We start from the raw sequence: 13,324 nt of genomic DNA on the forward strand, positions 1-13,324 counted from the left end.
TTGTGCCTATTATATGCCATATACATTATGATATACTGTATATCTATATACAGTGTAGCATTTGTGAAAAATGTTCACAATTTTTAGTATTAAGCGGAGGTCCAAGTGTCAAAATGATGCTTCCCATTGCCATGTTTCTACACACTCAGCACACCAACTTTTTTTGTTAGCTAATACCCTTAGACACAATAATCATGAGGTGTGCCGTTGCAAATTTACTGCGGCCACCTTGAAATCCAAGATGGCGGCAAAAATGGCCGCCATTTTATAGTGATGCACTTTATTGTTCATAACTTAATAAATATTTGATGTATTTTGTTGACATGTTGAATAATAGCTAATTACATTATCTATTCAATAACATATTTTTATTTTAACTTTATTGAAATTAAATTACTTTTTTTAAGCAAAAAAATCAGCAAAATCTGTGATATACGATATTTATTATGTTAATTACCGTAAGGCAAGAATCCATAATTTTTTTTTTTTCAGATATGCTAACAAACTGACCCAATATATACTAGAAATAATGTGTAAACTACATGTGCTTGTGAAAAGGCAAACATAAGTTATTAACGATTACGTTTGGGTACTTGTAGCAGGGATTTAATAATGTTTAGTAAAATTGTGAAGTTGAGGGGGCTATTTAAGTAAGATACAGGTACTCTATTTTCGGTTGTGACTCATTAAATACTTAACCGATTATGATGAAAATGGATTTATTTTATAGATAATTAAACCTTCTTCCTTATTAATTATTTAAAAGTTATGTTAGATAATAAATACCTATGAAAAATGTATTATTGTGTAAATCTAATTAAATTGTATCATCTTGTAAGCTAAAAAGAAATAGTTTAACCTGCAGGATTTGATTTTTTAAATTTTCATTTTCATTTCTTTATTCGACAACAAGCGGTCCAGGGGTTGCGACAGCAACAGAGCGCCATAACACATTTGTGTCCGCAACCCCTGTAACATACAAGATACTACAAGGTAAAAATGTAAACAACAGAATATTTAAAAAATTTAATTAATTTGTATTACAGTGTTACACAATTTTAAATCCACCTATACAATTAAAATAAAGTTAGCGTTTATCAAGCAGATATTTTTTCAATTTCGGCAGGAAATTTTTCAAAGGAAGAGTAACTGCTTGATCTTTGATTATGTGGGGTAGTGATGACCATATAACAGGAAAATTGTTGATAGACGAATATTTTAAAGTATCGGTACGTGCAAAAGGGTGGACAAATGTGAGTAATTCAGGATGGCGTTGATTGATATGGATATTATTATTTACAGTACTACAAAAAGTTACATCATAAAAACAACGAAATATAAAGGAAATTAAAATCATTAAATATATACAGTATAAGTGTATATACCGTGAAACGAATGACAATCGTGATGAGTTTGATAGAAAATTGAATGAACAATAAATACATTTTTTTAAATAAATAAATTTTAAAAAGTCATGCTTCTCTAATAAAACATGACACTAACATATCATATGTTAGTGTCACGTTCTATCTTTTGTTGGCCTTAAATCAGTACAATAAACTAAATGTAACTACCATAGTGGAGTCTGGTAGGGATATTTTGGTTCAGTTTTTTCCAAAAACACCCAATTTGGTAAACAGGTTGCCAATCCTATACGAATTCAATTTTGATGGGCGTCAAGCAAAATGATCACTTAATTTGCATAATTTAAAATGGCGGACATTTTCGTATCAGTTTTGACCCATATTTTAAGGCATTAATTGCCATATCTTAGTAAATGGTTGTCATAGACAGTTTATTTTGGTGTCAAATTGTTCAGAACATAAACCACTACTACTAGCAATTATACAAATTTTGGGTTTCAAAATTAGTTAAAGCCTTCTCAGTACATAACACCCGACGCCAGTATCTCTCTATACTCACCAACCTCCACCCCTCTTCAATAACACCCCACACTCTTTATTAAAAACAAATTCTTTCCAGTGAAGGACAAATTCATTTCAACTTTAGCTTCAAATTGAGAGGGATATACATAGCTATGATATGCCTAATAATGGTTTAAGTATGTTGTAAACTGTGTAAATGAATAGGTGTCATATTGGCCTTCTTTTTCTCACCATCACAGCCACAATCAACAAACCTTAACTCTTCCCCTGGACAGTTCAAATGTAGTAACTTTTCCTAGTACAATTCCAATCATATATAGGCTACTTCATTACGCCAGAATTGTCGCTCCTCCCCCTCCAAACAAACCCCAGATACTGGGTCATGTGTTTAAGATGGTTCCAGTACAAATTATGTTAGCCATCACTCCCACCCCATAATCCCTCAGTGGCAGTTTTCAAATGTAGTTTAAAACATTCCCAATAAAGTTTCGGTCATGGTGATAGGCCATCCCCATTCCCTTCCCAGGGATAATTAAAATACATTTTCGAACCACAATTCCGGTCAATTTGATAACCTGGCCTAAGCAAAATCCCCACTTCCCCTGAACCCCTACTCTCACACCCTATCTCCCAACCCCCTTCCCACCAAATCCCCGGGCTTTTTGAAATGTAGTTTAAAAGATACCCAGTACAATTGCGGTTATTTTGATACCCCATATGTATGGTTACATGCAGAAACAGAAATGTATATACCGAACAAACATCGAAAGTTGGGAAAAGTGGGCCATTTTGACCAGATTTTGGCCCCTAACTTGGATCCTAGATGGCGGATTTCCAACTGCATTAATGTTAATATCTTTTGATATTCATAAAACTACTTGTCATAGAGAGTTGATTTAGGTGTCAAAATGTTCAGAACATAAACATTTCTATTTACTATAATGAAGTTTTTCTCAAATAATGACCATATCATGTTTGACCTTTTGACATATTGATCAGCCGTTTTAACCTAATTAACAGATTTACTTTTATTACTTTCATTTCTTTTACATACATTTCAAAACATTGAATGATGTGCCCTTTCTCATATCGAGCATTTGGAAAATAATGGCTTATTTAACTTCTTGAACAGTCTGGTTGGTTAAGTCAGCATAACCATATGTATGGTAATGGTAACATTTTCAGTGTTCTTGTAAATACAAAATGCCCACTATTTGGGGAGCCAGAAAGGGTTCATCTGCACCCTCTAGTAAACTATGTTAACAATGTTTTTTTGCTTCCTTATATCAATACAAATCATTTTTTTGGAACATCTGAACAAAACAAACCAAGTTCTTTAGAATTGTTAAATTATTAATTTTTAGAGTAGTATGAAGTTTAAAGCTTACTGTGCAATGTCATAACAAACATGGTACGCTTTTTAATTAGTATTATAGTTATAAATTATTATAAGTTAGTGATTTCAACAAAAAGGAGGACGAGTAAATAAACAATTTTCTTTATAACATAATATATAGTCATACTACAGTTATTTTGATGTGTTGTTATTGTTCAACTATGGTTTAAAAGTATGTAACAGTATACTGTATACTGTAGCATTTACCGGAGTTAACCATTGTACTCTAGTAGCTAGATCAACTTTCGTATGCACTTTGAGGTCCAGAGAATTTGACTTCAGAAATTGGTTTAAGGTGGTCAAACAATCATTTTTGGCTTGGTTACACATTTTGAAAATGTGGCGAAAGGTCAAAGTGAAAGGTCATAAGATCAAACACCAATATGTCCTTAAATCTCAACAACCACTGGTCACAGCGAAGTAATTTTGGTCTCAAATTGATCAGAAGGTATACATTTATATTCAGTCTAATGGGACATTTTAGTTAAATATGACCGGAAATGCCATTTCTGACCTTTGACCCACAACCCATGGCATGTATTTATCTCCGTAACTACTGGTCGTAGACACTTGAATTTGGTTTTAAATTGTTCGAAATATATATTTTGTTATTTGTTACACATTTTGAAAAATGTTACAAAAGGTCAAAGGGTTAGGGTCAAGGGTTATATGAACAAATAAATAAAGGCACTTTTATCTCAGCAACCACTGGTTGCAGCAAGTCAATTTTGGTCTCAAAATGTTCAGAAGGCATGCATTTATATTCCATCTAATGGGGCATTTTAGTAAAAAATGATCAGAAATGCCATTTCTGACCTTTGACCCACATTCCAGGGCATCTTCATATCTCTGTAAGTACCGGTCGTAGAAACTTAAATTTGGTTTTAACTTTTTGATATTAATTGTGCTGTATTTTTTTTTACATCTAGGTGGTATTTATTTGATTATACATATTACCATATTATACCCCAAATAAAGTTGCCTTCACTCCCCCTAAAAACCCTTTTGAACAATAAATGCCCGGGGTGTTTAATCGGATACACATGGCAAGTTACTTCTAGCATTCTGAAAAGAACTGTTGAGCTTGACGTTTCTATCAAAATGTTTTGGGGACAGCAATAACTAGTACTTGAAATTGAAACAATTTAAAGTATCAGCTATTGCATAACATTACCGTCTAAGGATAAGTTATGTAGATATATGTTTTTTATTTGAAACATTAGTAATAGTATTTCTGTTCACCTTTTAACCACATTTTCTATTACAATGAATGTAAATATATTTCGAACAATTTGATACCAAATTTAAGTTTCTACGACCAGTACTTACAGAGATATGAAGATGCCATGATATGTGGGTCAAAGGTCAGAAATGGCATTTCTGATAATTTTTGACTAAAATGTCCCATTAGATTGAATGTGAAAGTATGCCTTCTGAACATTTTTAGACTAAAATTGACTTGCTGCGACGAGTGGTTGCCGAGATACAAGTATCTATTTATATTTGTTCATATAACCCTTGACCCTGACCCTTTGACCTTTTGAAACATTTTTAAAAATGTGCAACAAATAACAAAATGTTTATTTCAAACAATTTAAGACCAAATTCAAGTGTATACAATCAGTAGTTATGGAGATACATACATGCCCTGGGGTGTGGGTCAAAGGTCAGAAATGGCATTTCCGGTCATTTTTTACTAAAATGTCCCATTAGACTGAATATAAATGTATACCTTCTGATCAATTTGAGGATGGGCTTAATTTGTATACGGTTTCATATGTACATTTTATTACATCTGCTTTCATAATAAATTATAATCATCAAGGTCACCTTTAATTTTGAAGAGCTGTGAGATATTCAAATATACACTGAAGGTGAAATTACGCGACCCACGTTATTCGAGTTTTTACGCATGATACGTCATCATAATAAAAATGGTGGCAACTCATGATAAAGATAATTAATTTAGCAAGCACATACTGAAATTTGAGCGAAAATCGGGCTCAAATAACGGAGATGCGCTCTATTGAATGTAACCTACACAAAAAGATAAAAATTCCTAATTTTTAAATTCAAGTGGCCATTTGATGACGTCACAACATTTTGTACGTCAAATTTGCCGTACAAAAAAACATTGCAAAAAAATGACCTTTTTAAAATCAAGATTGACCAGAATAATGGTCGAGGAGTGTCTTGAAGCTGTGCCGATTTGCGGTGCCCCTGCCAGTCGACTAATATTTTGGTCCATGTCAAAGAATATGTTCATGTTAAAATAATACGGGTGCTATTTAATATATCGATGGAAGATAAGCTTTTGTGACATTATACCTATATATAAATTTTCCTTAAAATCAATAGGCATGTTCTGACAGTAAGTATATACCTATGCACAGAATGAAATAAAAAAAATGACTAAAAAACTAATTATCAACTATTACAATAGTCTCATTTGACTAACAATGGAACAGCAACGCAAAAAAAACAAACGGGTGGATTTTAAAAGAAATAGCTTTTTTTAAACCACTCGTATTAAAAAGCTGGTACATTAAATCAAGTTATGTTTTGAAATTACAAATCACAAATTATAACCCTTGCCTCTTGTCCAAAAATAAGTTTTTTTGGACAAGTAGTTCTCGAGAAAATGCAATTTCAGTTTACTTTTTACTTTAAGACTGCTCACCGGCTTTTGAAAATGGTCTCCTATTTTTTAACACTAGACGGTCTGACAATATCATTTTTGTTTTTTGTGAAGTTATTAAAAAACCAATTTTGTTGATTTTTAATAGGCATGGTCTGAAAGTATATACCTATCTACACCCAAAAATTCAAAACGATAACTTGAAAACTGTAGGCGCTATCGTGCTAACAAACAAACAAACATACATACAAACATACATACATACAAACATACAAACAAAGTAAATACTATACTTGGCAAAATTCTTTTTGCCAAGTAACAAACAAACACGCTACCGATTACATATACCTCCTTGGCGGAGGTAAATAAAGATTTGATACAATAACAATAGGTGATCATTTTATTCTAAATGATCACCTAATAAATAGCTCAAAAAAAAAAACTATTTCTTTTGCAAATTTATCAATGATTTCCATGTCTACACTAATAAAAACTTGAAACTAGTAACAGTGGGACAGCCAGTCGACAAATCGTGTCAAATTTCGACTCGGAGAGGGCGCCCTACTTTTCTAATTTGGTTCAAAATTGCTAAATTTTAGGGTGTTGGAAAAACACAATATTTGTAATTTTAGCTGATTATCGGAAAAATATTGTTAGTGAAATAAATTCATAAATGGTTTTAATATATTGTCATGTAAAATTTAATGTATTTGAACAAAACGATAATCTGTAATTTAACGGCAAAATCAACCAATGTCTTTTTTCCGAAATTGTACCCTAGAAAATCGTTAAAATAAAATATTTAGAAAAATTGAACAGTCCTGAATTTAAAATCCCTGTTAGAAAAATTAATAATCTACAGTATACGATATTAAGATACAAAATTCGGTGGTTGGGATGCAGCTCCGACTATTCAAACTAAAGGTACCACTATTTGTTCCATCGAAAACTAGCGAAACCGCCATTTTGTAAACACATCGTCATCGTGTTTATGAATTTATTTATAGCGAACGATATACGCGATGTTTATAATTGTCCGCGTATAAGAATTCATATAAATAATACATTCCAATACAACGTATAATATTATTACTTGTTTATTTATCACAGTATACATTTTAGTTGAGGAATATTTTCATAACTATTATAATAGCTTTTATAAGAGTCCGAGGCCTAGCCCTATTAACGAGCGATTGTTCCAGGGGCGGAAAGTCACTTAGTGACGTTATGATCGGGCGCGTAGGGCCTAGCTAATATTAAAAATATTACCTGAAATAAGCGGCTAACAAGAACTGTTATATACTTGCTTACAATTGTTTTGTTATTGATGAACAAACAAGCAATTAGATTGAATAACAAATTATTTATTCATTTTTTTGGGTAAAAACATGTACAAACTAGTAGTAGTACTGTATAATATAAATTAATAGTATATTAAACTAATACAGTATAAATAATAAAATATAAAATAGGCCTAACATACAATAAATATTCAATTTTTAAGGTCTATCACATGACAATAACATAATTTACAGAGTATAGTGTAGTAGGTTTGCATTCAACATAAATATTTATTCAACATTTTGTTTTAAATAATTAAATTATAGTTTGGGTATTACAATGTCGGTAGGTACCGGTGTCATCTTTTTATCCACTTCACTCTCAGTTTGAAGTCACAAAGACAGAGAACTCTGCATCATCAACGATTCCTGAAAGTGTCAGAAAAAATAATAAATATTATTTTAAAAAAAATGTTAATGTCTGGTTGTATATATAATTATAATATTATTATGATGACATAAAAGTAAGGCAAATAGAAGCTGTATTTTATTAATTAAATTACAGTATTTACTATTATTATTTATATAATCTAGGCCTACTAGTAGCCTAGCTAGGCATCTATTGAGCCTAATAAATCAAATAATAAATGAAAAATAAAATAATAATATTAATACTGATTGAAAAAAAGGATTTTTTGGGGCGGGGGATCAGATCACCAGGCTAGGCCGGCCAGGACCAATGATACTCGTAATCAGTACAACTTAACGACTATCGGATCAGCATCAACACAGTACAACACACGTCTCGCTATATCGCCTATACTGACACACGTGTCTCGCGTTGCCGAAACCACGCTCACAGCTAGAAAATGTACCTACCTTTCGAGGCCTGAGAATACACCAATAAATTTTGAACAGGATAGAAATATATCATACTCGATTAAACTAATATTATTCTTGATAAAACAATTGATTATAATTTGTTTAATTTGTTGGGATGCACCTCCGACTATTCAGAAAATGGACAACAAAACAGTAGTCAAATCGTACCACATTTATAAATTTCACGAGTCCCGACTTCAGTCGCCGAATGTATTGTATTAGCTTCGGCTTCTTTGAAGGAAACCGATTGGTTATTCAATTATACTTATTAGGAAATGCTTTTACCATAATAGGTAATGTTGGGCGGTTCTTAAATATTCATGAGAGCTTAAAATAAAACAGCACTTATTTGCTAGGCGACGAAAAATCATGGTTTCAGTTTTCAACGATAGGTGGCGCTTCAAAATCGTCAATGCGGAAGTAAGTCGATTTTACACGATTTAACGGTCAAAACGCGAAGTGGCATTCCCACTGGTAAGTAATAACATTATTTAGATGATGAACCTAATAAAAGTCTAGTAATAAAATTATTTTTTCTAATACAGTTTAGGATGATCTTGAACAGCTCCAAGATTGAACATGTGGAAAATCTGTGTTTACTATACCATTTGTCCTATGATTCAATCAAACTAATTCTATAATTGATAAATTAAGATTATGAAGACCGTCTTAAGGCACTAAACTTATACAGTTTAGAGCAACAAAGATTAAGGAGATCGAGACCTAATTGAAACCTTCAAAATAATTCAAGGATTTAAAGGAATAGACAAAGATCTCTTTTTCAAGATACGTCCATAGGGTACTACCAGATGACACATTTGGAAAGTTTTTAAATAAAATCAAGTACGGTAGATGCCGTTTAGATTTTTTCAACCAAATCAAGTAGATGCCGTTTAGATTTTTTTAACCACAGTAGTCTGCGCACCAACTATATTAACCTTAAAAAAGCAATTGGTTAAGCATTTGGTAGTAACAAAGTGTGAGGCAGCGAGGCAGACAAGCGAGGCAAGTCAGAAATGTATGCAACGCATTGTTATTAAAGGGCTAAAACTCTGTGGAATCCCTATAATTAACGCATTATTTGGTGAAATCACATTCAATTTCAATAGATTTTGTCACTGTTAGTAGGGAAAAATGTTATTACTGTTGATACTGTACACGGTTTTGTTAACATTTTTAAGAATAAAATAGAAAAATTCATCATAATATCCTAGGTCTAGGCTAGGTAGTGATGTTGACTTAGGATCGATTATTATTCTTTGAAAACAGAACAGTATCAGCAGTAACATATTACAGCATTTTTATTTACAGATTACCAAATTATATTGAAATTAAACATGTATTTCACCAATAAATGCATTAGAAATTGATGCATTCCACTGAGTTTTAGTCCTCTAGTATCGTTGCTCTTTTGACGCTCCATAGAAAAAAAAATATTGAACATTGAGTATTAAGTGAAATTAATTTAAGAATTTATTTGTTACTTTTTATGCGAGGCATACTTTTAAGGTGTGGTATTCACACGATATTAAGTTAGTTATCAAATTTGGAGTCAAATACAAGTGAAGGAAACTAGCGCCAGGTACGTACATGGACAACAATAATAAAAATCGTTTGTAATATACCTAGCCTACTAAAACAGAAATAGTGTATCATTATTATTACACCAAATATTATTATATCAAATTGATTTTCTACATAGGCCTCTAGAGCAGAATCGTCCCGCTACCTGCTAAATAGTAAAGCTCAGGGATTTTCCATCTCTCAAGGTCTACCGGATCGAGGTGCAGGGATGTGACAAAATATTATTTTCGCTCTGCTATGTTCGAGCGACATGTTAAATTAATTGTAAAGTGAACACGCTCGAAATGCCAATCAAGCATGAAGTCATTTGACTGTGTGTCGCTATAACAAAATAGTTTATCGAAAGTTAGAGACTGTCGTTCAGACAACTTGTGAACAGTTTGGCCAATTTTGTAAAAGTAAAATTTGACAAAATATGACTACTTAAATTATTTGGCGTGCCTTGCATACCTCGCTTGCTTCGCTGCCTCGCACTTTGTCAACACTCGGCATGATAAGGGGTTTAAATGATGTAATCTCCCTGCTAGTAGAAACCACCCTTTAAACTGTAAGTGTAAGTTTAATAATATACTGTACTATACAGAAATTCATGACTTACATGTAGTTACATACATGGATGGTGCAAAATGACACTTTTAATAACAATCAAATATCACACAAATACATAAAATTGGTAAACGAAAGTATCTTCAGTCTAGTTCCTTGGGACACTTGTCGTGCCGAAGCTGGAAAAAGGAGGTTCACCTACATGGGAAGCAAAATCTATAATGACTGTATGGTGTAATTTTATTGTGCTTATGTTTAAAAATATTTATTCATCAAATTTGTATAATAATAATAATAATAATATAATAATTAAAACTTTATTAACTGAAATTTGTATATATTGTATATATATTTTAAAAAATTGAATATGAAATTCTATAACATACAGCTTGGAAGGTCTAGTTCATTTTTTTATTTTATACCTTTTCATTGTATTTTGTCACTGTTATACGTTATACTGGGCCCTGTGGGAGAACAGTAGTTTACTACTGAACAGGCTAAAGAATAAAGAAATAAAAATAAAATAAATAAATACAAAATAGGCTTATCGCCCTAGTAGTATACTATAGCAATACAAAGTCATTGCTGTATTAAATCAACGCAAAATTAACAGTTAACATATGACTTAAGTATTAGGGTTAGGCTAGTAGGACCTTTCCTTTTTTACCTCCGCCAAGGAGGTATATGTAATCGGTAGTGTGTGTTTGTTTGTTACTTGGCAAAAAATAATTTTGTGACGTATAGTATTTACTTTGTTTGTATGTATGTTTGTTTGTTAGCACAATAGCGCCTACAGTTTTCAAGTTATTGTTCTGAATTTTTGGGTGTAGATAGGTATACGTTCAGACCATGCCTATTGAAAATCAACAAAATTGGTTTATTAATATCTTCACAAATAACAAAAATGATATTATTTTCAGACCGTCTAGTGTTAAAAGATAGAAGACCATTTTCAAAAGCTGGTGAGCAGTCTTAAAGTAACAAGTAAACTGAAATTGCATTTTCTCGAGAACTACTTGTCCAAAAAACCTCAAGAGGCAAGGGTTATAATTTGTGATTTGTAATTTTAAAACAAAACTTGATTTAATGTACCGGCTTTTTCAAACGAGTAGTTTTAAAAAACCTATTTCTTTTCAAATTCACCCGTTTGTTTTTGGCGTTGCTGAGATTTGAGATTAGGACATGGATGGGCTTAAACTTCCTCAAGCTGAATGAAAAGACCGAGGCGATCGTATTTGGAGTGGAGTTGCGTGTTCAATTTAAGATCCTGCTGGTGCTCCGATGCATAAATAGTTGTGCTCTAAAATACCTCTCAGAATGATCGACAATCAATAAGAGAAAGCAAGAACTAAGATCTAGTCATCAGGTGCTACTGGACATTCAGAGGCGCAAACATAGTTGGGGGGATCGGACTTTCAGTATTGCTGGACCTACAGTAGGTTCTGGAACCACCTATCTTTGAACATTAAACAAACATCATTATTGAGCACCTTTATAAAGTCACTACTCAAAACTCACATTTTCTGATATTTTTGGTAGTGCCATGAGCTATGACTGTTGGAATGGCGCTATATAAATCGAATGATTGATTGATTGATTAGTAGCATCTTCTGACCGCCTAGTATTTATTGTATTACTGTACTGAATACTCAGTAAATGGCTGTAGACAGGCAGCCCAGATACATTTGGTTAGATGAGCTAGGTATCAATATCTGACTATTTAAGTGTGTTAATTGGAGGTCACTTGTCAATGTAAATGGAAGTCTGCCGGGTACCCCTTGATGCGTCTATACCGGGGGACACGAAAGGTGCTAACAAATCGGCATCAATTAGATGAGAGAGATACCACCTAATTTCACCACCATGGGATGCCCATTTGTATCCTATATACCAATATCATATCACCAAACATTTTGTCCTCTGCAATAGGCCCATCAGATCCCCCGAGGGAGGGCCTACAAATGGGGATAGCATAGCTGAGTGAGGTACCACTCAAAATTAATGTCAAATGAACAAGTGTTCATACAATACTAAATGGGTAACGACAGACTAATTGTCTGCTGCATCGCAAGTGCCAAACACCCTAAAGTTAGACTAGAGACCCCCCCCCCCCCCCTTCCCACAACTGGCCTAGATTAGATATTGTAGATACCACCAGCAGCCAATGTTATATGATTTAGCACATTGTAAGAAATACCAAATGACCTATTAAAGACTATCTGTACACTGCCTTGGCCCTGGCAGACCCCTCTAAAGTTCGACTAACGACCCCCTTCTCCCAACTAGCCTAGCTATTGTTAGTTGATACAGTAATTAGTTTTGTTAGTACCACTGTGTGTCCTTCCTTATTTCATTCTGTACAAAGGTATATACTTACAGAACAATTGATATATTGGTCATGTCACAAAAGCTTATCTTCCATACGATATATTAAATAGCACGCATTCTGTCTTCTTTTAACATGGACATATTCTTTTATATGGACGAAAACATCAGTCGACTGGTCAAGCGGTTAAGCTTACTGCATGGGTTAAGGCAGAGGCGCCGCAAATCGGCACAGCTTCAAGACAAGCCTCAAATCCTGGTCAATCTTGATTTTAGAAAGGTCGTTTGTTGCAATGCCAGAATTGTTTGTATCAAAAAATTATTTAAACAAATGATTAACCCCAGCAGGATTTTAACCATGTAAAGCTAATACCTAAAGCAAAAAAATGTATCTTTCAACATGCTCATTCAATATATATATATATATATTTTTTCCCGGAGAAATCTTACGTAGAAGAATTTTACAGTAGGCGGAGGTATGCACTCTTGGAGTGGCTTTTTAGTTTGTACATGGATTGGTCAGTAATGTCAGTAATTATCTAGGACAAGGATGGTCTAATAATAACCGTCTACTACCTCTTTACCACCCAGATACCTACATCTGCTAGGAGAGAGGCACTTTAATTATAAGAAAAAGATGATTAATTAACATTACAATTTCTCATTAATTTCTTCTTATGGAGATAATAAAGTATGTCGTATTACAAACGGGATCCAATCAAGTCGCCCCATTGCAAAGTCGCCCCATTGCAAAGTCGCTCCAAAACAAAGTTGCCCCGCCACAGTT

At 33.1% G+C, this 13,324-nt stretch overlaps 1 protein-coding gene across 1 annotated transcript in view; it reads right to left on the minus strand.

Annotated features, from left to right (window-relative positions):
- LOC140044979 (dol-P-Man:Man(5)GlcNAc(2)-PP-Dol alpha-1,3-mannosyltransferase-like) overlaps nucleotides 1–13,324 on the minus strand; it is a 57,803-nt gene that overhangs the window by 43,415 nt on the left and 1,064 nt on the right. The gene's annotated exons all lie outside the window — the stretch shown is intronic.

This window comes from Antedon mediterranea, chromosome 3 (assembly GCF_964355755.1).
Source record: "Antedon mediterranea chromosome 3, ecAntMedi1.1, whole genome shotgun sequence".
NCBI lineage: Eukaryota > Metazoa > Echinodermata > Crinoidea > Comatulida > Antedonidae > Antedon > Antedon mediterranea.